The 27344-nt window shown below is 38.8% G+C and overlaps 1 protein-coding gene across 6 annotated transcripts in view; it reads left to right on the forward strand.

Annotated features, from left to right (window-relative positions):
* The first annotated feature begins 3361 nt into the window (after positions 1 to 3361).
* Positions 3362 to 27344, forward strand: part of LOC136856828 (protein abrupt) — a 248091-nt gene continuing 224108 nt past the window's right edge. For 5 of the 6 annotated variants that reach the window (XM_067134989.2, XM_068224982.1, XM_068224983.1 and 2 more), the window contains exon 1: positions 3385 to 3573. The gene's annotated coding sequence lies outside the window, so the exon portion shown is untranslated. Of the gene's footprint in view, positions 3574 to 27344 lie in introns of all 6 variants that reach the window. The other variant, XM_067134990.2, reaches the window with a different exon arrangement.

Genomic DNA, 27344 nt, shown 5'->3' on the forward strand with positions numbered 1-27344 from the left:
ACTCGTACTCGAGATACTTCCGGCAAGTGCCGCTAGAGTTCTCTCGCCCGCTCATTGCAACACATTCGAATATGAAAAACTATAAAAATTCATTAAAACTAGTAATTTCAGAAGGCAGCAAACAGATATGAGATCAAGGATAGACCAAGAGCAATTGTTTGACTTATTTTCTACAACGTATTTCTTACAATATGCTTAAACGAAATAAGTAATTCACGAAAGAAGCAGAGAAATGTGATAGCGAGTTTGTCATTTCTTACCGATTCCTTTAATTGTGCCTCAGAGTATCCGATAAGCGGATCGAGATTGCGGTCATAAATAACTTTGGGTTTAATCGCCCTTTCACCAATTATCAGCGATCCAATCTTTTCCTCCGCGGATCTGATATTTTGACATTCGTTTTGAAGCCGCTGTTTGGTGAGCGATGTTATGCCCGTTACGCAAATATTTAGCGTCGTTTCACCGTATTTCTCTTTTTTCTTCCCGTAAAATTAAATTTGTGTTCGCCTCTGTGGTGTGGTGGTTAGTGTGATTAGCTGTCACCCCCGGAGGCCCGGGTTCGATTCCCGGCCCTGCCACAAAATTTGAAAAGTAGTACGAGGGCTGGAACGGGGTCCACTCAGCCTCGGAAGGTCAGTTGAGTAGAGGTGGGTTCGATTCCCACCTCAGTCATCCTCGAAGTGGTTTTCCGTCGTTTCCCACTTCTCCTCCAGTCAAATGCTGGGATGGTACTTGACTTAAGGCCACGGCCGCTTCCTTCCCTCTTCCCTGCCTGTCCTTTCCAATCTTCCCATCCCTCCACAAGGCCCCTGTTCAGTATAGCAGGTGAGGCTGCCTGGGCGAGGTACTGGTCATCCTCCCCAGTTGTATCCCCCGACCCAGAGTCTGAAGCTCCAGTACACTGCCCTTGAGGCGGTACAGGTGGGATCCCTCGCCGAGTCCGAGGGAAATACCGACCCTGGAGGGTAAACGGATGAAGAAAGAAGAAAAAAATTAAATTCGTTTAACAGGAATAAAGCTCCTAAATGACCAATTTTAGCATGCTTTTCAATTTGGTTCGTTTTTTGGTCAAGTTCAGATACCGTAAAACTTTTTTGCTCATTACCCGTATCCTACTTCTCAATTTACAGATTGTTCTGTAATCTGGTATTTAATTTTCTCATCCGTATATTTTTTAGATTTAACAGAGATACTCGTAGACTTTCCTTGATATAGAAACGAGACTTTCGCTCCTTTTTCGTTTGTGGCTGACGTATGAAGATATGGTATGTTCATCGTTATCCGAATCGGAACTTTTACTAAATTTTGATGGCAATACATCATTTTTGGGAGCTGGACGCTCCCTGCGTTTGACATTTTCCTGTTTGTGAACATGATACACAATGAAAACAGAAGGACCGGGCGAGTTGGCCGTGCGCGTAGAGGCGCGCGGCTGTGAGCTTGCATCCGGGAGATAGTAGGTTCGAATCCCACTATCGGCAGCCCTGAAGATGGTTTTCCGTGATTTCCCATTTTCACACCAGGCAAATGCTGGGGCTCTACCTTAATTAAGGCCACGGCCGCTTCCTTCCAACTCCTAGGCCATTCCTATCCCATCGTCGCCATAAGACCTATCTGTGTCGGTGCGACGTAAAGCCCATAGCAAAAAAAAAAAAGAAGGAAGTTTAATTGATGTGCTTACACTGAAATCTGTTTTATGAGAAGAATTGCTAGGTACCTAAAGAGATCCTACTATATCACTGCGTAGAAATAGTTTGCTTCCATTTCTCCCTTAAACCGCACTCGGAAGGGACTCGGCCACCTGAGTATATCCCTCCCCCACCGACACCGAAACCCTGCACCCAGTCACCTCCGTACATCCCACCTCAACAGCCCTCGTCCTACACCTATACAACACCGACCACTACCATCACAACCACTACCGCCACATATCCTACCCCCACCTCACCTAAGACCCCCATAACCACCATAGTCTCGACCCACAACTCACCTATAATGATATCTCCCATCCCAACTACCCCACCCAATACTTCGGCTCGGCCACCCGACGAGGAACCAATGGAAACCACCAGACGACCATCGCCGCCACCGCCCGACTGCAATGAACCATCTCCGCCACCACCACCGCCCGAGTGCAACCCCAGCTGCGTCGTGAGAGGAGTCAACCCGGGCATACCTCAGCACCTCATCACTCAAGAAATCCGACAGGCCGGAATCCATCTCCTACGGGCTTCCAGGATATACAACGCCACCGGACCCACCTATATGCTGAGGCTACAACTGCAAAGACCCCAAGAAGCCCAAAGATTGATCGAGCAGGGGATCAGACTATTCGGCCGCCAACATCGTGTGGAGCCATCCCGATCTCCCCCGCAACCCTCCCGCCCATCCACCTCACACAACCGCACCCGACTCCCCAATCCACAATCCCATCAACTAAACTCCCAGACCCGAACCTACCTACTCCAAGTCCTTCTCACATCTTTACTCAACTTCTCCACCCTATACCAACAAGTAACCCAATTCCTTCTACCTAACCTCCAACAATAACATGTATCACTGTCTTATAACAATTGTCTTATACCAATTGTAAATCATAAAGCTCTGTAAACCATAATTGTAAAACCCATGCATATATGTAACCTCTGTATCTTAAACCCAATAAAAAGCAAAGGAACAGATCTACACCCTTAGCCAAGAGGCCAAACACCCTAACTCCTCCAAATCCAAAGCTCCTTTATTCTAACTACAAACCACTCCAAATCCCCGAACCCCGCCAAATCTCCTGGCCAGAGAGAATGCGTTACCTTCTAGGTGGCCCGCCCCTTCCCTTCAGGAAGGGGAATGAAAACATCCCCCTTGGTCCTTGGAATCTATGGAACGTCAATTTTCATGCTTTTTTAGTGTCATCCGAAATACAGAGAGGTACACAACAGTGCACCTTCTTCTCAACCTCACAGACACTCACCGACAGAAACAATATTCACAATAAATTGCACAAAATCAACACAGCATCACAAATACTCCGCATATCACAATGTTAAAGTCCGCCAAGAACAGAACCTGACATCTAGCGGCCAAACTGTGAACACGGTCGGGCCGCTTTTTCGGCGACAAATTTGTAACAGAACCTGACATCTAGCGGCCAAACTGTGAACACGGTCGGGCCGCTTTTTCAGCGACAAATTTGTATCTATGTCCCGGCCTTGTATATCTCGTAGGCAACGTTCCAGTATATCCCTTTCCGCAAAATAAGATGATTTCTCGAACGGAATCCGATAATTTCGTTCTCTGAGCTTGGCGACACTGGTAGCTTAACAAGGCAAAGTTGGTAGGGTTGGTAACGTAAATCATTGGTTCAATGGACATGCGCACATAGTGCTACGCTTTGGGGGATGGAAAGTCTCTCAAATCTAGATTTTTTTATTGTAAACATGATTTTATTTGACAAGTTTCGCTGATATTTATGGGTATAGTGCTCCTAATTTGTTTCATCTGATCTGTACAGTGTAGTTTAAATGCTGTGATTAAGTCCGACTATCGGATTAAATTCATCGTAAAGAAAATGAGAGTGTAAGTCCTTTAGATGTGATCAAAATGCCACAATAAATTGGTGAATGTGTCCTCTCTTGAAGTCCATATGTATGTGCTGAAGCATTACTTGAGGTTGCTTTGGTTGGATCTGGCAAAAACTGAGTAAATTATGAACAGCATATTTTTAAAACAGTTTTACTTAGTTTTGTTGATTGGTTCGTAAAGGAAATTTACGTTCACTTCTCCCCTATATATCTCGGATACAAGAAACTAGACGATGGAAAATGACATAGTAAAGAATTACGTGACTTGAAAACCTTGCCAGTCACTTGATTGTATTTATCTTGTGACTATTCGTGCCTCATATATTTTTTAACCTAAATCGGGTGCATTTTCGTGTATTTCTTATGTTCTCCTCTGGCATATAAATTTGAACTTCTCTTAATAACTTCATTCAGCATTTACTTAGCACCCCAGACCTCTGCACATATTTCCTTAACCTGACTTGACAGTAGTTCGAGAAAGAAAGGAAATTCTTTGGGTGTTTTTATAATCACTGTTGATGGGGATGTATGGACCTACTCCCAGTAATTCCTTCAAATTAGGCGTGCGTGATAGCCGAGTGGCATGGGCACTGGCTTGTCACCAGTGTGGCCGCGGTTCCATTCCTGGCTCCAGTTTGAAGCTAGACAAGATTTTGTCTCGGGATGTGCACAGTTTTCGTAATCACAGTCTGAATCTGTTTCAACCGAGCTCGATAGCTGCAGTCGCTTAAGTGCGGCCAGTATCCAGTATTCGGGAAATAGTAGGTTCGAACCTCACTGTCAGAAGCCCTGAAAATGGTTTTCCGTGGTTTCCCATTTTCACACCAGGCAAATGCTGGTGCTGTACCTTAACTAAGGCTATAGCTGCTTCCTTCGCACTCCTTGCCCTTCCCTGTCCCATCGTCGCCATAAGACCTATCTGTGTCAGTGCGACATAAAGCAACTAGCAAAATCTGTTTCATCCGGCAATCTTAATAGAAATATTGAATTCTGAGTCCTATATGTCTGAGGGATCAGCTACTTGTAGGCCTACTCCCTTTCCAAATTCCTGTTTGATTTCCTTTACTGCCTGTTCTACATAAATATTAGAGGAGGGGACAAACTGCAGCCTTGCCTTAGTCCTTTCTGGACTGCTATTGCTTTTTCATAGCCGTCGATTCTTATCATTGCAGAATGATTTTTGTACAGATTGTGAATAATCCTTCTTTCTTGGTATCTTATCCCAGTCACTTTCAGGATCCCAAAGTTTGGTCCACTTAATTCTTAATTTGTTAAGAACGAAGCCATACTTTTCCAGTGTTGACTCAGTTAAATGTAACTAAAGGCTTTTCAGCCTGTCCAACGCACAAATTCAATATAGGCCTAAATATTACACTATAACATACCTGTAAGAGAGCCTCCGTGGCTCAGATGGCAGCGCGTCGGCCTCTCAGATGGCAGCGCGTCGGCCTCTCACCGCTGGATACCGTGGTTCAAATCCCGGTCACTCCATGGAGATTTGTGCTGGACAAAGCGGAGGCGGGACAGGTTTTTCTCCAGGTAGGCCTACTCCGGTTTTCCCTGTCATCTTTCATTCCAGCAACACTCTCCTTTATCATTTCATAGCATTTATCAGTCATTCATAAATCATTTTGGGAGTGGCAACCCCATTATAATGATAGCGTATATATGGTTCATTCATTACATCGCTGACCTGGTCAGTAACTGGAAAACAGGTTGTAATTTTTTATTTTCAACATACCTTTAAGAAAACGCACTATTAAGTTAAATTTTCTCAATAATAATAGATTTTATTGCAGCCAATTGTCATACAGATGTAAGATCATGTTACAAGAGGTAATATCAAATAAATTCCGTTTTTATATTTAGTCCGTTTTATGTCTTACAGAAGTCTGTTAGTGAGGTTCCTCTGTTTTTGCACCACTTTACATGGTATCGGTCGCAATTTGACTAGCATAGCTTGGACTTGCACTCGTCTTCTGGGTTATGGTATTGCTCTGTTTTGCATATTCAGTGGTCAAACCCATGGACTGCTACTCTCATCATAATGTGTCGTAGGTCATATTTGGCTTCAGTCCACTCTCTGTAGATAATCGCGTCCATGGCGAACTCCAGCCATCTCTCTTGTTTCTTCTTGGTGGATTCTCCTAGTAGATCTTTGTGGGCATTGGTTGCTGGCAGGAGCATGTCTAGGCGAAGTTCTTCTATGAAGAACTGTTCCTTTGCTAGCACGTAGGTGAGGTGTGAGGGTGTGTACTTTGATAGACTTGGAACTCTTTTCAGGAAGTGACCATTGACTTTTTCTATGTCTTCTAGATTTTTTGTTTTTTTTTGTTTAGGCCCTTCCATATCACCTCTAATCCATAGGTCATAATTGGTGCGATCTTCAGGCAGAATATGATCATCACTGTTTCCCAAGATAGTTTTCTCAGATTCTTTATACTATTTGCTGCCACCCTGGCTGTTGAGGCACGTTCTCTTATGTGTAGGTCATATGTGTTCCCTCGGCTTTGCAGCGTGATTTCTAGGTTTTTGAAGTTTGATACGTTTCGCAGTGGATTTCCTTTATACAAGATGTAGTCGTTCGCTGGCTGTCTTCCACCCCTTCTAAATGTCATTTTCACTGTTTTCTTCTTATTTAGATTCAAGTTGTTTCTTTCGGCCCACACTACGAATTTGTTGAAGGCGGTTTTGGCGTTTTTAAGTTCTTGGGATACAATTACCATGTCGTCTGTGCAGGTGTATATTTTGACATTTTCTGCTACTATTTCTTCTGGTACTGCTGCATAGTCTATTATGAAGGGCAGGGGGCTCATAGGATCACCTAGAAGGACACCGTTCATTTGTTCTATCATCTCTGTTCTTGAGACTGTCTTCTATTTATATTTGGTTTTTGGATAGGATGCTATGTATGAGTCTGGTTTCTTGATTTCTTCCTGTGATTTCTTCTATTCTTTTTATTATCAGTTGCCTGTTTAGAATTTGATCTTCTTAAGTTTAGACATACTGTGAGGATTTCTTCTCGTGTGCCTACATTTCTTCTGTTGCAAAACTGATCTTCTCCCACCTCAGCCTCAACTTGTCTTTGCATTCTTCTGTAAATAATAAGTCTATGGTAGTTTCCACACTTGTCAGCACCTGCTTTCTTGGGAATATGTAATGTATCTTAAAAGTTTTACATTCTCTCAAACACACTAGTTCAAAACATACATTAGGCTATATGGTAACATACCTGTATTTTTCTTTTTTTAAATCACAACTATTTAAACAATAATTCATTTGACAAAAACATCCTCAGATTCTATGAAATCACTTCAAATCTTGCTCAAATATGTACAGTATTGTTTATGTTGCATAAACTTAGTAATTATGCACTTCTTACAAAATTGTACAAAATTATGTTGATATTCTCCTAGTCAATGCTATAATATTACAAACTTTACATAGACATAGACATGTTTTGACCTGGCATAAGGTCATCCTCAATAAGACATAAATAATGAATTAAGAACATCAGACACACAAAATGTAAAGTATTATAGTATTGACTAGGAGGATATCAACATAATTTTGTAAGAAGTTCAACCGTCAATATGGATCTAACATGAGATTCATAGTTTGTAATGATTATGAATTCATGATGTTATGAACAAATAATAAATTATAAATAGGTCAGATAACGTGTCTTGATATGAAATTGCTCCATGCGTTGCCCGAGTACTTTATTGAATGTTTACTTTTAGGATTTATATTACCTGTTAACTTGTGTGAAGCAAATGTATGTAGATTTCGTTATTGTGATGTTCATTGATATTTTACGAACTACAGTATTTTGTAGGCTGTGTGTTTAATTTAAACTTTTAGTTTTAGATAATTGTTTCTGGTGGGTATTTATCCTTGTTGCAACCCGTAAAAGTTCCTTTCGGGTTAATTGTAAATACCTAGGTGTTAATATGAGGAAAGATCTTCATTGGGGTAATCACATAAATATGATTGAAAATAAAGGGTACATATCTCTGCACATGGTTATGAGGGTGTTTAGGGGGTGTAGTAAGGATGTCAAGGAGAGGGCATATAAGTCACTGGTAAGACCCCAACTAGAGTATGGTTCCAGTGTATGAGACACTCACCAGGATTACTTGATTCAAGAACTGAAAAATATCCAAAGAAAAGCAGCTTGATTTGTTCTCGGTGATTTCCGACAGAAGAGTAGCGTTACAAAAATGTTGCAAAGTTTGGGCAGGGAAGACTTGACGAGGAGATAAAGGCCAAGTTAAGCTAGCCATATACATGAAATCTTCAAGGAAAAAGCCTCCGAGATTTCCTTGGGGATTTCCTCAACTGAACCCTCGCCCACACAGGGAGAGGATATCCTCAAGGAAATCCTGAAGGAAAGGCCTTGGGAATTTTCTCAAGGTTCAACTCCGAGTTGACTGGTGATGGTTGGTTGTTCACGTGGTGTTGCAAATAATTTTCATTATGGTAATTTTTTGAACTCACTTGCCATAAGAAAGGTTCATTCTGGTATATTTGTATTATATTCTGTTAATTAAAAGTTCCAATTCTTGAGACATGACGAAATAGGACACTCCCGACAATTACTTCACTTCACAGATCCTCAAGGCCTACTGCTGTCAACACATACATGCAGCAAGAGACTGGGAAAATCCAGCCTGCTTGGCCTCAAGGCAGAAAAGAATTGAATTTTGTTTGGGATTTTTTGATATCTCGCACCACACACACGTTGAGGAATTCCTCGCGGATTGGACTGTTCACGAGACGAATGGAGGAGGATCGGTTACCTAGGAGAATAATGGACTCTGTTATGGAGGGTAAGAGGAGTAGAGGGAGACCAAGACGACGATGGTTAGACTCAGTTTCTAACGATTTAAAGATAAGAGGTATAGAACTAAATGAAGCCACAGCACTAGTTGCAAATAGAGGATTGTGGCGACGTTTAGTAAATTCACAGAGGCTTGCAGACTGAACGCAGAAAGGCATAGCAGTCTATAATGATAATGTATGAATGATGTATGTATGTAAAATTAAACAAGAAAGAATGACGAATGCCCATTAAATGAACAGGACTCGCCTTGAAATAGGTGAATACCATACTTTGTTACTTCAACTCAAAGTTCACCCCGAGGAATTTTACGAATATTTCTGAATGGATGAACAGACATTTGACTACATCTTTAACTAAATTGAATCCCAGATAGGAAAAGGATGGTGAAACTTCCATCAACAGAAAATTATTTCTGAAGAACGTCTTATGGTAACTCTGAGGTAAGTCGTAGGACACAAAGTCAGTTGGGAGAGAAGACGGAGTCCTGATATTCAACCAAAAACATCAGAACTACATTTGCACAACACTTCAAAAAATATCCTTTGAGTAATGTATGAATAGAATGAAAAGTAAAGACATAAACAAATATGTAAAAATAAGAATCTGGTTACAAAACATAGGTACTATGTGACCATTTAAATTTGAAAAAGAAACGCTTGCTTTATGTAACACAATACATGCCTACGATAACTATGTTAAGTAAATAAACAAATGAATTATTTTTACTTGATTATTTACTTAGTTTTATACTATTGATAACTAGCTGATCATCTAAAACTATTCAACCGTTATGAAAAATCTAACCATACATTACTATGAAATAATGTAAGTTATATTGAGTAATTACTGATGTAGTTGTTTGACATAATAATGGTGACTTAAGTTGTGTTGTTGTTTATAATAATAATAATAATAATAATAATAATAATAATGGGCCTGTTTATTTCTCACTATAAAGACACAAATAAACAAACACCCATTTCAGCAGCTATTTCCTTCCATGCTTTGTCAACAACATTGCAGTTGGCATGGCCTTTCAACCTTCTGTCCCAAATGGCACTTTTCATAAATACTTTGGAGATTAAAATGTATTTATGCACTTCCATTATATAAAAGCAAGAGTAAGAACAATGTGCACTGTCAGAAGATAAACAGCAGATTGACCGGGCATGTTGGCCAGCAAGCGGTTCAAGCAGGAAAAGGAAATAATAATTCCAGTCGAAGTGGTTTGAGCTGATTAAAGTAGGCAGGCGGGTGCACTACAGCCGCCTCAATCAGTTTTCTTTACCTCTTTTTTTGTCCGCTTGCCCGCTGCAATAAAGCGGGAAGCGGTGCGCCCTGGACGCACCCTTGCACTTAACCCCTGTAGTAATACATCGATGACCCCCTGTGGCTGGGGGACACATACGAAGAATACACCCACGGTATCCCCTGCCTGTTGTAAGAGGTGACTATAAGGAGCAACCAAGGGATGATCAAATTAGAATCATGAGACTACTTGTAATTAGTACCATCATGCAGGGAACAACATGGGTTGCTTTTACTTGCACGTAGTGCCACTATGTTAGGTACAAAATAGGTTTGTGATTAGTAGCGACAGTGTGTGGCTCAGGATGCATTTTACAGTACCTGTGATTCGTACCCCTGTATGAGCAAAACCATGGTTCTGCCTTGCCTATGCTTAGTACCCACTATGTGAGGAACACCACGGGATAGTGCGGGTCCCGGTGGTTAGTGCACTTATATGAGGATCACTATAGGTTTGCGTTGCCTGTAAATAGTCCTGCAGTGTGCAAAACACCGTAGGTCTGTGTTACATGTGCAAATTTCATTACTTGTGAGTAGTACCACAATGTGTGGAATACCGCGAATCTACGTTACTTTTGATTAGTACCACAACATGACAAATCGCATGGTTCTATTTTCCTAGCGATAAGTACCATTATGAGGAGCCGAAGACATGGATTTTGGACTTGTTTAGACTACAGTACAAGTATCATCAATTCAGTATTGTGCTTTAGTAGTAGTCCCTTGGTCAGTAATACCATTGTTTAACGCTAGTTTGTGGGAATGTGGGGCATTGCGGGTCGGATCCACTGATTGTTTTAACTTCATATCCATCCATTGATTCTTTGTCCTCATGTTTTTTATTCTGGTCAGTGGAGGATTATGGATTTTTAAATTGTCATAACATTTCGTCTCATTTTGTACCATTAGGGACCGATGACCTAGGTGTTAGGTCCCTTTAAACAACAAGCATCATCATCATCATCAATACATTGATGGGAACAGAGCTTAGAGTACACAATAATACATAGTAAATAATCTACACAATAATATGTTACACTTCTCTAACTCACAGTCATTCAATCATACAAATTAGTCAGTTGCATTCATCAGGTAGTCTAGGCAAGCAGTCTTAAATTTTAACAGGCTCATGTGTGATTATGCACTTATCCATCTTAATATGAGAAAAGGATGTTAAAAATGGTTGAACTCTAAATCTGTTTCAAAAAACTACAAAAATTCAAAACATTGTAAACTCACTTCTTTATTTCATATGAAAGTGACAAACTATTGATATTAAAGGACACGTCCTTGTTTTAAGTGGTCACTGTTGTTAAAACCATACTCATCAGCATTGTGACTCACCAGTCACTGAAGTGGCTTATAATTACAGGCCTGTCCCAACAATTGTAATTGAAATATTTCTTTCAACTTCAAAATCATTTAAGAAATGACTAGTAAACAACTGATAGGGAAGCTGCCATCTGGGTGACAGCCCTAAATACATATCAATGGTGATTTGATTGATTGATTGATTGATTGATTGATTGATTGATTGATTGATTGATTGATTGATTGATTGATTGATTGATTGATTGATTGATTGATTGATTGATTGATTGATTGTAATGGCCCAAGCGTGTTGACCATTCAATTCAGGTCACATAGCTGTGAGCTTGCATTCAGGAGATGATGGATTTGAATCACACTGTGGACAGCACAGAAGATGGATTTCCATGGTTTCCCATTTTCACACCAGGCAGATTCTCAGGCTGTACCTTAACTAAGGCCATTTCTAGCCCTTTTCCCATCCATGCGTTGCCAACATTTTTGTTATATTAGTGTGATGTTACCCCACTAGAAAAAAATATATATAATGAATATGTAAGAGGTATGTGAAATAAAGGATGAATGACTTAGGTGTATCAAATTTTGTGAAAATCCAGTTAATGTTATGAGAGTACCTGAACTCAAATATGGAATGATAAGAATGTGAGCTCAAATAAGAAATATCTGTCAAGATAATAAGCTTACAGAAATTAACAGATTTGTCTACTTGCATGGAGTAGACTATGAGAGTATGTTTGAGGATAGAAAAGTAACCGCTGGGCTGATTAGCTCAGATGGTAGAGTGCTGACCTTCTCAGCTCGAGTTGGCAGGTTCAAACCCGTCTCAGTCCAGTGGTATTTAAAGGTTTTCAATTATGTCAGTCTCATGTCGGTAGATTTACCAGCATGTAAAAGAACTCCTGCAGAACAAAATTCTGGTACTTTGGCATCTACAAAAACCATAAATCAGTGGGACATATAACCAGTAACATTACCAATACTGTAAACATTTAAGATTAACCTATTCTGTTCCAATCACTGATCTGCATTTAGGGCTGTTGTCCAGGTGGCAGATTCCCTTCAATTATTTGTCTAGTCCTTTCTTAAATGATTTCAAAGAAGTTGGAAATTTATTGAACATTTCCTATGGTAAATTATTCCAATTTATTCCAGTCACTAATACCTCTTTGTGTAAAACAATAATTACCCTAATTTGTCCTCTTCAGTTCCAACTTCATCTCCAATTTTAAAAATCTCTATTCAAGCTACTGATGTTATTCCACACCATCTATTTACTGTGTGTTTTGATTTTATATTTCATTTTTAGAATTTATTAGGATCATGCACTGCATATTTTCCAATTATACAGTACAACAAAATTAAACTTTGTTTGTTCTCAGATTTTTTTTTATGTGGATGTGTCTAGCCGAGTGCAGCCCTTTTAAGGCAGACCCTCCGATAAAAAAAAAAAGTGGGCAGCATCTGCCATATGTAGGTAATTGCATGTTATGTGTGGTGTGTGAGTTGCAGGGATGTTGGGGACAGTACAAATACCCAGCCCCTGGGCCACTGGAATTAACCAATGAAGGTTAATATCCCTGACCCGGCCGGGAATCAAACCTGGGACCCTCTGAACTGAAGGCCAGTACGCTGACCGGTTAGCCAACGAGTTGGACTTCTCAGATATGAAAATATGTGATTTTAGTTAATTCGCATATACTGATTTAGAATCTAAATCTCGTTTTTCTCTATAGCCTAACTGTTATTTGAGAGGACATGTTGAACCTCCCGCAACATACTGCATACTGTTGTTTATTTGTGGTTTTTATATTATTATATTTGATCTAATTTCAACCCAAATCATCCATAACTCAAAATACACAACAGAAATATATTAAGTATTCTAAAATTGTATTTATGTTGCAATTAAGGCCTTATATAGTAATGAACGTTCTTACCTTCTTTAAACTTTTTCCTCGAAGACTTGCACCTATAAGATGGCTCCATTGAGCTCGATAGCTGCAGTCGCTTAAGTGCGTCCAGTATTCGGGAAATAGTAGATTAGAACCCCACTGTCGGCAGCCCTGAAAATGGTTTTCCGTGGTTTCTCATTTTCACACCAGGCAAATGCTGGGGCTGTACCTTAATTAAGGCCAAGGCCCCTTCCTAAGTCCTGATGGAAACTTTTCTCATGCTCATCACTGATCTCACCAAGGTTCGATGGAAAGAAATTCAAGTGCAAATGGAGGAAGTGAATCTTAAGGGACATGTTGCATCCCAATGTACTGTAATTATGTAAACAAATCTTCCACTAATATCTCTGTAATTGTCTGCTCTATAGTTTCCCAGAAAGTTCACACAAACCGATTTAAAAACAAGAATTTTTTTTTAACAGGAATGAGAGTCCCCTCTAATGCAGAATCGTGTAAGAGATCACATATTCGTGGCCCTGTAAAGATACCTTCCTTTAGTTTTGCTTCACTCAACCTTAACATTTTTCTGCTTAAATATTGAAATTCCCTTCCTGCTACGTGTATCATCTTAACAAAATTCTTCACCAACCCCAGTTTTATATGCAAAGGGGGGAAAAATTATTTTGATGACATCAACAAATAGGAAATTTTTAACACTTCTTTGTCCTAATGCTTCGCTTTCTCTTGACCACTCTCTAATTTCATAATGATTCTTCTTATCTTGACTGTCCCACTCGCAGAGAAAACAACATTTTGTGAATCCTGGCTGCATTCATGTTAGCATATCTATCACTTTTAGATCTGCACAGATCTGTCAGCCATGGTCTATGTAGTTCAGAGCCTTCAGAATTGTTTCCATACTATTATATGTTTCTTTCATACACTAGTGGAAAAAAATATCCAAACACTGTGAAATAAGGAATGTAGAATACAGTAATTTTGGTGTTGTGTTTGTCGAGGTAACATATTTAATTGATTAAAGGTACAAGACTACAGGTTGATATTTACGCAAGAACAGCCATCGCAAATGTGCCATGCTGGTCCATTAATAACACTAGGCTGCTATGGAATTGCTGCCTCCAAAGTTTGATTGTTTTGGGGGTATTTTTAGCATGCTGAATTCAAATTCAAAGCCAAAAAGTTCCTATCATGTACCATTTAATTTTTAAAAAATTTATTTTATTTTCATTACAGCTTAATTTTTGTATGCCCAAAGAGTAATTATGTAAACTGTAATACTTTACCATGTGAAGTTTTATGATGTCAGAATTTGAACACCAAATGTATTTAGAATGCTTTTAACATGTTTATAGTAAACGCCGAGGGCACCAGATGTTTCTTATCTGATACGGGGTGCTAGCGCCTCAGGAAGTTAGATCGAGATCACGTGCACCCTTGCCATCTTAGGTTTATTTGTGGGTGATAGCCACTCCTTGGTGACAGACACATCCTTATCTTTGTGAAAACTTACACATCCTGTCTTAGTTTCTCTCACATTGCATTAGTGTGTCATCTGGAAAATATATCAGTTTCAAGCTATATTGTGGAGTAGAATGTTGTAAGTTTGTAGTTCAGTCGCATTGCTCATGTATAAATGATCTAGACCACTTTTGTTATATATGTGGGAAATACACATTGCCTAAGCAGATGTGTAATATTACAGATTTTGTAAAAATAAAAATAAATCATATCTTGCCTATTTTGGAATCAAACTTGGAGACCAAAGTAAACTTTGGGCGTCCGACAAAGTATGTAGAGTATGCATTGAAGATCTTCGTCATTGGTTCAACGCCAAACAACCATCGCTATCTTTTGGAATACCTATGGTTGGGAGAGAGCAGTCAAACCATAGTAATGACTGCTACTTCTGTTTGTGTGATGTGAAGGGATACAATTCTAAAAATAGAAAGCAAATTTGACAGTCCCAAGTAGTAACATTGTAACTCACTTTTCTTGGGTTTCGAGTTAAGTCAAACATTGAAATTGTCTATCATTTGAACCATAAAAAATGTTATGTTTGCTATTGAAAAACAAAAGTAGTTATTTCCATCGCAGTAACAGTAACTAGATCCCCTGTTACAGGTATTAGCATTGTATCTTGGGTTACAATTATACTACTCGGAGCATTTCATTGTTGTGTAACATTGTTGAATTTTCAAATACAATTGGTAGGTTTCTTTTATCGTGTTTCCTACACTGCTAAAACATAAGAATCAAGCTTCTCTTGTTTTGGCACCTTTTCGCAGGTGATGGTCTGCAAATTTGTACTAAAGAAGCATGTATTTTATCTTCCTCACATTATTTCTAAGCATACTGTAAGGAAAACAATGAAAGATTTTAGTTTCCGAACAAGGAAAAAGGTGAAAATGGCACTCAATATCATCGAAAATAAACAAATAATTAGTTTAGGTATGTGTTTTTGGAATCATTATTAATATTTTAATTCTTTAACTTATAATTATATGAAATAATATTTGACTGAATTACTTACCGAGTCATTGTTTGTACGTTTCATTTGCTCCATATGATAAACTCATTCTCCGTTATGGACAACAAATTGTTGTCCAGCTGGAAATGCCCGCCGCACGTTATGGACGTAGATTTATCATAAGTTATTTTTATCGACCATGCATTGTATTTTACTGAATGTTTTGGAAAAATAATTTTTCTTAAAATACTGATATAATGTGTTTGTATCTTACCTTTTCCTGTTGAGTTTAGTATGATTCCTCGAAACAAGAGTTGAAGCACAGGACATGTTTCTGCAGGCAGCGCACATTGTTCTTACATTTTTCATAACACCTATTTTCTGACAAAACACAAATCGCTGGCTAGCATATTTTCGCTTGCCTGGGGAGGGAATCTTGGAGATGAAATGTCTCTTTTAGCCTATGACCAAAGCTGAAATTGTTATCTTTGTCTACCCCCTATGGGTTGGAGAGGTAGAATAACACCCACAGTATCCCCTGTATGTTGTAAGAGGCGACTAAAAGGGGCCCCTACGGCTCTGAACTGTGGTGACAATGGGACCCTTAGCTGAGTCCTGGCATTGCTTCTACTTATTCATGCCAGGCTCCTCACTTTCATCTATCCTATCTGATCTCACTTGGTGATCTCTTTTTCTTTTCAGCCCCGATGGTATTAGGTTGCAATCCTAGGGAGTCTTTCGTTTTGATGACCTCCGTGGCCCTTGTTTCCTTTGGTCGATATCTTCATTTTTCGAAGTGTCAGATCCCTTCCATTTTTTCTCTTTGATTAGTGTTATATAGCGGATGGTTGCCTAGTTGTACTTCCTCTAGTACATCTTCACCAATATATGTCATAATTTCCGTGCTACCAACACTCGGTATAGGCTACGTTGTGACCCATTAGACTCGCGTTGACTTGTTCAAGCCATACTTACAAGTGATTGTGTTCCAACCTAAATACCCATGGCATATTATTTGCAGCCTATAATATCATGAGCTATTTTTATTCAGTTGTAATTATCACTCTTTTTTCTTTCTTTCTTTCTTTCTTTCTTTCTTAATCCGTTTACCCTCCAGAGTTTGTTTCTGGTTTCTCCCTCAGACTTAGCAAGAGATCCCACCTCTACCACTTCAAGGGCAGTGCCCTGGACATTTCGTCATGGATACAACTGTGAAGAAGGACCAGTACCTCACCCAGGCTGCCTCACCTACTATGCTGAACAGGGACCTTGTTGGGAAATGAGAATATTGGAAGGGATAGACAAGGAAGAGGGAAGGAAGCAACCCTAGCCTTACGTTATGTAGTACCATCCTGGCATTTGCTTGGAGGAGAAATGGGAAAGAACAGAAAACCACTTTGTGGATGGCTGAGGTGGAAATCTAACTCCCCCTCTACTCAAATGACCTCCCGAAGCTGAGTGGACCCCATTCCAGTCCTCGTACCATGCTTCAAATTCCATGGTAGAGCCGGGAATTGAACTCAGGCCTTCGGAGGTTGCAGCTAATCATACAAACCACTACACCACAGAGGCAGACTTAATTATCATTATGTGTAATTTGAAATTTCATAGCATTATCTGTTTAAATCTATTTCTCTCTTTTGTATTAGGCTTAAAATATTGAATGTCAGATAGGCCGTAATTAAGTATTGAGTATAAAATAATTTATAAAGCGTATGTTAGAGATGAATCTATATATATAAAATAAGAGTTTTGTCTGTACATTGCTCAGAATTTGAAAAGAATGGTATTTCTGCATCGGTCATGTCCATAGTAATAAGGAAATGCACTTTTTACTTTTCCATAATTTCTGTCTGTCAGTATGTATGTACGTACACGCATCACTAGAAAACGAATAAAGAGTATTTAATGAAAATCGGTATGCAAAGTTGGGGAATAAGTTGCTACAATCTAGGCCATAAATAATTTTATTCATGCTGATATAAATGGTAGTTTAGGGGAAGGCCTAAAATTTAATTTAAAAATATTTATGTTATTAGTGGTCCTATCTTCATAAAAGTCTGTGTGCAAAGTCGGGGAATAAGTCAATACAATCTAGCCTATAAATAATTTTATTCATGCTGAGTCAAATGGTAGTTTAGGGGAAGGCCTAAAATTTAATTCTCAAATATTTGTTATTAGTGGTCGTATCGGTAAATACTACATAACAAAAGTTACATAGGATTAAATTTCCGACCATTTATGTCTTGAACAGTTTACCGTACCGGCTATGATAACACCGATATTCATGAATTTGTATTTTTGTTGCTAAGTCCATATCAACGCCAAGCCGTGAGAAAATGGGTGAACAGAATTTAATAGAGTCAGGGAATAAGAAACTACAGTATAAGCTACAAACAATTTTATTCACCCTGGATGAAATTGTAGTTTAGGGGAAGGCACCTAAAATTTAATTTTTAAATACCTATGTTTTTGGTCCTATCGAAAAGTACTACATAACAAAAGTTACAGAGAATACAATTTCTGATCATTTATGTTTTGTTCAGTTTTACCGTACCACTAAGAGTTGGAAGAAAACTATTTCTAAAGGCCAACAATATTGAAATTGCATAACATTGATCAACAATAACATTACATTGACCATTGTTTGTTGCGATGGTATTTTGCTGACTCTCAACTCCAATAGATGGGATTACGGTTGCGCACCGAGTATAATAGCCTGACTGAATATTGGCGGGAAAATTACCGGGCAGTTAGCAAACTTTCTTCTTTAGCATGCCACTCCTATGGTTCATACTTTTTCTGATACAGCTGGTACATAAGATACTGGTTCCTCATAGTATTCCAGTTATTCGATCCCTACTCTGACGAGCTGTTTAGAATGAGCAGTGTGCATACTTAAGGCAGAGGCTCACTTAGTAGTAGTAGTAGTAGTAGTAGAGTATGTCCTGGTCTAGAATAACAAGTTAGGCCTATTCCAAATTATAGCACCACAATTCACTAAGTAACTTAAAAATTCAACACTGAAAAGAGGGGTTTCTTCTCTGGCTTGGAGGAAAAGTTTGCCTTGAAGTCAGAAAAATTTTTCCGCCGCCAGTGTAGTGAATTGATATTTCCCGACTCATCAGGTACTCCTAGGAAACAGATTAGTAAAAGGGCATAGTTTTTGCCCTGGGAGTCCCCACTATTCGACCCTCTGCCCGCCGAAAAAAATGAAGAGTGTTCACGAATCACTGCTGTCTGCAGCTTGGTCATTACAGCTCTGGAACTTTGGACTGTTAGATCAGCTGTGTAGTCCTGTTCGTTAAAAGTGAGAAAATATGTGATGTTTCATTTGCTCGAGTATTTCATACAAAAGCATTGCTTTTAATCGCGCCATTCCTACTGACGTCATTGTAATGTATGTTCATTTCAGTTGGGAAAACCACTAAGACAGTCTTTCTGAGTATCTAAAAAGGCAGGTGGAGAGTGTACCATTATAATGAATACTCCCCAACCTGATTGTCACTGATGGTATGCAAGTGGGTCTATTATTACAGTGAAAATTCCCTAACTCAGTATTCATATGAGAAAAGATGTTTGGTGACTTCCCCGTCGCATTTCTAAGGTAACGTTAAGAGCTATGCAATTTAATACAATCTTGCTCACAACATGTACAGAGGAATTCTGCATACAATGTAGAATTCCGTAGCGAAGCACGGGTACATCAGCTATTAAATAAATGTTATCTATGTTGAAACACAGTGAAAAATGAAACGTACTTAAATCTTCAAATTCTTGTGTATTTTACAAGTATTATCATTGTAACTCAACATACAATGTTCATATTTTAAATTATTTAGAATCTGATTATTTTATCTCATGTAATTCTGTAATCAATACTTAAAATAAACCAAAAATTTTATATTTTGTTGTCTTCTTGTTCAACATCAACACTAAATTGTAAAAACAACACTAAAGTAGTTTCCCTGATTTGTGAGGAATGTGCAAACATTAAAAGTGCCATATCTCCAAACATTGAGTTTTGAGATACAATGTTACTACTCGGGACTGTTGAATTGTGTATCCAGTTGTTCGGTCAGCCATTTTACCTGTCCCCCATGGGCCTGATGTACCAATCCCTGTGTGACCAGAAAATTTTGAACAGTTTTCATCCGAGTTTGATGTAGAAGTGATGGGAATTGCGACGAGTGATAGTGACTACCTACCAGGATTGTCTGCTGCAGAACGTGGGTGTTTTAACCAGAGTGAATTAAGAGACTTGGTGAGGGATCTTGCCCTCTCTAAAAAGTTAGCTGAATTGTTGGCTTCTAGACTCCAAGAAAAAAATCTGCTCTGTCCAAAAACATCATTCTATTGGTACAGACAACACGAAATAGAATTTTTCTCTGAAGATGGCTACCTTGTATATTGCAATAATGTGAAAGAATTTACTGTATGCTAAAACTTGGACTTCCAAACTATGATCTAAGTGAATGGAGACTGTTCATTGATGCTTCCAAGCGAAGTTTAAAGGATGTTCTCCTTCACATCGGAAAGCTTTTTGGCTCAGTGCCTGTTGCTTATTCAGTAATCCTCAAAGAATAATACGCAAATTTGCAACTGTTGTTATTGAATAAGTATTATAAGAGAGATGAACAGAGGCAAGGATAAAGTGAGATGGGAAGATTGGGGAAGGAAAGGGGGGGGGGGGGGGTATAAGAGGTAGACAAGTGGGGTGGAACAGACCCATCCCAAGGTGAAAGATTAAGCATGTCCACTCACAGAAGAACAAGAGAATCAACATGGGGGCAGGAATGTGAAGTAAGATGACTCGGATTAATAGGCGGAGCAATAGATAAATGCGTGACGGATCGTATGATGGACTGGTTAACCGCCTCTGTGATTCGCCACGCAAAAAAGGGAGAGAAGCACGAGCTGTAGGTGGGGGTAATATCTGACCCGGGAGGAGTGGCTGATAACGGTGCTGGGTGGGATAGTTCTCTCCTTACCAGGGAATACCGCGACCAGCCAGTTGTCTCTTTTTTCTCTCTTTGTTTAGTTAGCTGTAGATAGTAGAATATGTGTTAGTACATTAAAATTGAGGCAGGGGATGCCCTAACATGCGGGAGGTGTTCCTCGCATGTCAGAGGCATCTCAATAGTTTTAGGCAAGGTGGTGCAGTACATGGTCTGGATTCCTCTGGTGCGGGCACCACTAAATGAGTAGAGTAGATAGTAAATAGTTTTAGTGTAGATAGTAAGAAGTTTTACAAGATATATAATAGTCTGTTAGTTCAATGTTTTGTTTTGTTTTTGGTTTATGTGTATTTCACGGTCTTTATTGCCTGTAAACCGATGATGTACACTAAGGTGGGCAATAAAGAGTTGTATTCATAAAAAAAATCAACTTGTTATTGCGGGTGAACTACAGTGAACATAACTGCCAAGTCTGTGTTGTTTTTTTTTTTAAGTTCTTGCTGTGCTGCTGGGTTAACAATCTAGTTTTACCAAATTTCTATGCTTTCTTTGCCTGTGGGATAGCAGGGCACGAGTTGATCACTGGACTAAGAAAGACTGGCCACCTCGAGAAAGTTTGGAAGTCAGTTCTAAGAATGTTGTGTGCCAAAGCCTTGCGAGTCCTCCTAAAGTTTTGGTGCCACCTCTCCACATTAAGCTTGGCTTAATGAAACAATTCATAAAAGCTTTAAATAAGGAAGGAGACTGTTTCAAGTACATATGTGAGAAATTTCCAATACTATCTGAAGCAAAATTAATAGAAGGTATATTTAATGCTTCTGATATTACAAAATTGATGTCAAATGCAGCATTTAAAAGCACTTTGGATGAAAAGGAGAAAGCAGCATGGATATCTTTCTGTGAAGTTGTTTCAAAAATTGTAGGTAACAACAAGGATCCCAATGACTGAAACATTGTGGCTAACATGCTTGAAGCATACAAGGAACTTGGTCGTAACATGAGTATGAAAATTTATTTCCTGTTTTCTCACCTAGATTATTTCCCTGAAACTCTAGGATCTTTGAGCGAAGAACAAGGCGAACAATTTCACAAGGATGTGCAAAGGTTCGAAAGGAGATACCAGGGACGCTGGAGCATCAGTATGCTTGCAGACTATTGTTGGATGTTAAAACGTGAAATACCTGAAGACAAACATAAAAGAAAAAGAAACAGGAGGACTTTCTCAAGTAAGAAGCAAAGCGTGTAAAATTTGTGTGAAACTTTCCAATAGTGAAGTAAACAAGACAAAATAAAGCAAAAACTCTCTAGTGACATGGATTAACAACCATACACATTAATTTCAGCAAGTTGTGTATATTAAATATTGTTTTTTCTTTCAAGTAATAAGCGAGCTGTTGATACTGGCCTCTTCGTCGTCATAAAGGCATTCTTGACCCACTTACAGTCACTCCATCCAATCTCACAGGTAACTAACGCTCTCACACAGTACACCCCGTATTTAAAGCAAACCTGATGTGCAACGTCATGCGACCACTACTAGTGCCACACTAATGTGATTTGCAGGAAATTTGAATCAACGTCATCTTTCAGATGTATAATGCCTACCAATTTTCGTTAATCTAGCACAGCCCCTTCTTGGTGTTTGTATATTTTTTTTCACCAGTGTGTTATCGGAATAGGCAACTGGGGGGTTTAACATTCCTTTAGAGTAATAAAACCAAGAGGCCAGTATCAACAGCTCACTGCAGTTGCAGTAAAGTTGCCCAGACAGGGAGATAATAGCACCTTCTCCTCCCGAAGAAAGTAACAGTCCTGCTATAGGGTGCGATACAAATATCTCAACATTATGAAAAAACTAATGTTTTTGTGATCAATGTGCTGGAAAGCATGGTAAGTGGTATATTTTGTGTCTGAGAGCAGTTCTCTGTTGTACTGTGTCATTGCAGTATTTAATTTTTGTATTTATACTTGCTGTTAAAGACTGTTCTAATTTTCTTTAATTTAAGGTTTCAATATTTATCTTACTTAACTTTCATGATTTTAATTATTTCATGTTTACATTTAACTTAAATTATGTCAGTTTTATAATAATTAATTTGTTATTTATTTAAATTCATGTTTAATTTGATTTATTGTAACTTTAACTATTTTTATTATTAATAAATTAATAATAAATTTCCACTGATAGTTCGAAACATACTGCTTAGTCGAGTAGCTCATCTCCTTACTCCAAGTCTTTGTAGCACAAAGTATGCAACATTTTCATAATACAACTCGTTTGTTGAAAATCGCTGAGAACAAATCATGCTGCTTTCCTTTGAATATTTTTCCAGTTTATGAATCGATTAATCCTACTCAGGGTTCCATACACTAGAGTCATACTGTAATTGAAGTCTAACCAGTAACTTATATGCCCTCTCCATCACATACTTACTACCACTCTCAAATATCCTCGTAACTATTCAGAGAGGTCTGTGAACTTTATTTAAAATTCCATTGATTTCATTACTTCTGTGCAGATCTTTCCTTATATTAACACCCAGGTATTTACAGTGATCCCTATGAGGTACATCCATTCCATCAATATTGTAATTAAAACTGAGAAACTTGGTTAAACTTACAACCTGACTTTTCACCCTGGTTACCATCACACAATTGTCTGCTGTCCATCTCACAACATTGTCCAGGTCTTTTATCAGTCGCTCACAAGCCTTATCTGTGATTCCAGTTGTTTACTCATACAATTTATATAAAACATATAGGTCCAATAATACTGCCTGGTGGAACCCTCCTTTCTATCATTACAGGATTAGATAATGCTTCACCTACTCTAATTTTCCGAGATTTTTTCCCTAGAAATTTAGCCACACATTCAATCACTCTTTCGTCTAATCCAATAGCCCTCATTTTCATCAGTCTCCCATGATCTACTCTATCAAAAACCTTCAATAGGTTAATAGTATGCAGTCCATTTGACCTCCTGAATCTAAAATATCTGCTATTTCTTGCTGGAATCCTGCAAGTTGTGTCTCACTGGAATAACCTAAAAAAAATCCGAACTGCCTTCTATCTTCTTCAGTTTTCAATTTTACAAACGTGTCTAATATAATCTTGTAATCTGCAGGCCTTTGGTCTGAGCAGTGATCGCTTGGTGGGCCAAGGCCCTTTGAGGCTGTTGTGCCATGAGGTTTAGTATGGTTTGGTGTAATATAATCAGAAAGAATGCTTTCCTATAGCTTGCATGCAATACATGTCTAGCTGACTGGCCTGTAATTATCAGCGTTGTTTATCACGGTTTCCTTGTATACAGAGCAACTCACCATTTATTTGAGATAGCTCTGTCATGCAAATAGTGATCAGGTAAGTACTTAAGATATGGTACTATATCTCAACCCATTTGCCTTTAGTATATCCCCATAAATCTTATCAGTTCCAGCTACTTTTCTAGCTTTCAACTTTTGTATCTTTTTGTAAATATTTTTGTATCATTGGTCAATTTCAGTACTTTTCTTGATCACCACCTGTACCTGGACATTATCCTTAGTCCAGTTATCTGTACATACAGTACTGCTAATACTTGCCTTCTGTAAATTCTCACTTATACACTCCCCTTGTTCATTAATTATTTCTGTAATGTCCTCCATGCAGCCTGTTTCTGTCTTAAAATACCTATGCATACCCTCCAATTTTTAACTACTGTAAAATACATATGGCTGCCAATTATGCATTGCATCACATTATCCTTAGCTGACCCTAGTTCCTTCACTCTCTCCTTACATCCACAACCACTCCTCTTGCCATCTTTGAAGGTGCATTTCTGTTTTCACACCCTTCAACAGTTGCTTTTAACCCATCTCATAGGCTGTTTACATTTGTATTTACAATTTTCGACCAATCACAATTACCGTATTTACGCAAATAATAACCCCCACCCCACCGAATAATTCCCGCACACTAATTTCAGGAAGGCTCATTTTGAAAAAAAATGAAATGAACTAAAATTCCTTCCATCGAAAGAGTAATATAGGTATAAACAAACATTTCATATCACTCGGCGAGGTCCACGTGTTCTTTATGCAAATATATGAACACGTTAATTTACGGATATAGCAGCTTTGCCTGAGATTATAAAAATACATTATCACTGCTATAAAATGCCATGTTAATTAGCAAGTAGGCCTACTTACGTGACAGGTATTTCATTAATGTGAACTTGCAATAGGCTCGATTCCTTGTAGATCGGAAGATTCTTTGTTTCTTGCATCACTAGAATCCTCTCCTACATTACAAATTCATCACGCTCCACGTCTAAAACTCTTCTTACACGCAGTCTCTTTTTAATAGGATATTAATACAACCAGAGCCTCCATGGCTCAGACGGCAGTGCGTCAGCCTCTCACCGCTAGATACCGTGGTTCAAATCCCGGTCACTCCATGTGAGATTTGTACTGGACAAAGCAGAGGCAGGACAGGTTTTTCTCTGAGTACTCCAGTTTTCCCTGTCATCTTTCATTCCAGCAACACTCTCCATTATCATTTCATAGTATCTATCAGTCATTAATAATTCACTTTGGGAGTGGCGACCCCATCGTACTAATAGCCTATATATGATTCATTCATTACACCCCTGACCCGGCCACAGACTGGAAAACAGGTTGTAGGTTTTCATTTTCAGTAATACAACCAGCGGTGGTTAATTCTTTTTGTCCAATGTAAACACTTAAAACAGACACACCGGCGAACTCAGATATTAGTTTTGTGATACAGTAAAACCACGTTATTACGTGATTTCGAATTAACCGCCAACTCGTAATTCAGAAATGCCAACTCTTGCCGCATCACAAAATATTCTGATACCTGCTACTGCATGCAATTAACATTGATTCACAGTTTAAACCTTTCAAATGTGATGGAAAAAAATCTATTTTTGAAATGTGATGGAAAAAATCTATTTCTGAAATGTATCCAACAAGATGTATTTAAATTATTCAAATAATACACTTGTATAACTCACTGGCTTGGTAGAACCACTAGTGTTCTCCGTCTTTTTATACGGCTGTGAGACCTGGACCGTGAATGCTAAAGACAAAAAGCGCATTGATGCCTTTGAGATGTGGTGTTGGCGGAGAATGCTACGTGTATCCTGGACAGAAAAAAGAACTAATGTTTCCATTCTGGACAAATTCTGCATCAAGAAATGCCTATCTTCCCGTGTGAGTGAACGTTACCTCCAGTTCCTTGGCCACATTTTAAGACGAGATGAAGAGAACTTGGAAAAGGTAATTTTACAAGGCAAAATTGAAGGCAGTAGACCATGAGGAAGAACAGCAAGCAGATGGATAGATCAGGCGAAGAAGATCACTGCGCTACCACTTCAGGTCATATTAACGAAATGTGAAAACCGCTCGGGATGGAGTCTTGTCAAGGTTGCAACAAGGAAATGATGGAGTTATGAGGTCAAGACGCTCAGTAATGAGCACAACGACTAATGATGATGATGATAACTCACTGGCAAATATAACCTCCCGCAGTGAAAGAAAAAATGCACGATTCAAAGACGAGGACATATTATGCTGGCTTCTGTCTGTGTTTTATTTTTTTGTTTACTGTACTGTTTGCATTTTTAGATGCCTTGTACTTGCACGGGAAGTGTCCGACACCCTTAAAACATCATGGCTTATCGAACTTTCCTATGAGGAAGGGAGGGAGTCTTTTGCTTCCGTCTGCATTGTAATAGAGTACAGTGAACACCATCTCCTGTAAAACCATAAGTCCGTCTGGGCTCAGCAGTAAAAAAAAAAAAAAAAAAAAATTATAATAAATGCAGTTTCACCGGCATTGCCAATATTGTTCAGTACATACAAATTGATTATAATTATGAGCCACGTTTTTTCGCCTACTGTCAGCATCGCCAGTCTTCGCAGATTCTGCTTCTCTGCACACTGCCTGCTGTGTGATATTGTGGCATTCCTTAAAACGCCAAATACAAAAGAATATACAATTTCACTCAAACTTAGCAGCTATGAAACACGACAAACACACCGAAGTGAGTGGAAGTGCGGAAAGCTACCCCTGCATGTTCCAGAAGACTCGTTCTATCGTGACGCGGAGAAATTTTTAATTTCAATTACTGTGTAAAATACAATTTTCTTAATAAAGGCAGTTTATAACTAAAAGTCTGAATAGTTTTCCATTTAAATATGACATATGGGTACAATTTTATTCCATCTGTAGTTATAGAAAGCATAACTGTACACCCAACAAAAAAAAACTAGGTGAGCCAGGAGTGTGTTGCCAACCTTGATGCAAATAAAACCTGCACCCCAATTTCATGCCTCAGTTTGTTTTAAAAATATGCGGGGATTATTTACGTAAATACGGTATGTTTTAAAATCTCCCTCATGTCTCTTGGTTTGGCTAGGTTCGGCATTTGAAATGCATGTGCCTTTGGCACAAACTCATCGTCCGACCACGTGGGTAGGCCTAGGTCAGTGTTCTTTCTTCCTTTCTCTGGCAGCAAATGATCACCGCTATGATCATCTCTGTCATTGCCTATCACTTCACTAATGTCCTCAATATCACTACCGTCACTATCAAAATTCACATCGGACTCGGTCTCCTCTAAAAGTGTAAAATTACCTCCGGGCACATTTTACTTTTGCATGCAGCAGCCATAATTCAAACACGATGTTTACAACTGTGTGAGAAAAGAAAAATAATATCCTGGAGAACTACATGCAGAAATAATATAAACTAGGCTAATTGGTTTAAAGTGTGGCTAATAGATGGCAGAAGCATATATGGTATACTCAATCGCAGCACTGGCAGGCCATTTTAGGCAGCTTGAGTATATTCGATCACAGCAATGAAGTCATTAAATTACATAATTCTATTCCTTTCCTTCCAGTACTTCTGCGGTCAATATTTTTTTAATGTGTGTATATA

Source organism: Anabrus simplex, chromosome 1 (assembly GCF_040414725.1).
Source record: "Anabrus simplex isolate iqAnaSimp1 chromosome 1, ASM4041472v1, whole genome shotgun sequence".
NCBI lineage: Eukaryota > Metazoa > Arthropoda > Insecta > Orthoptera > Tettigoniidae > Anabrus > Anabrus simplex.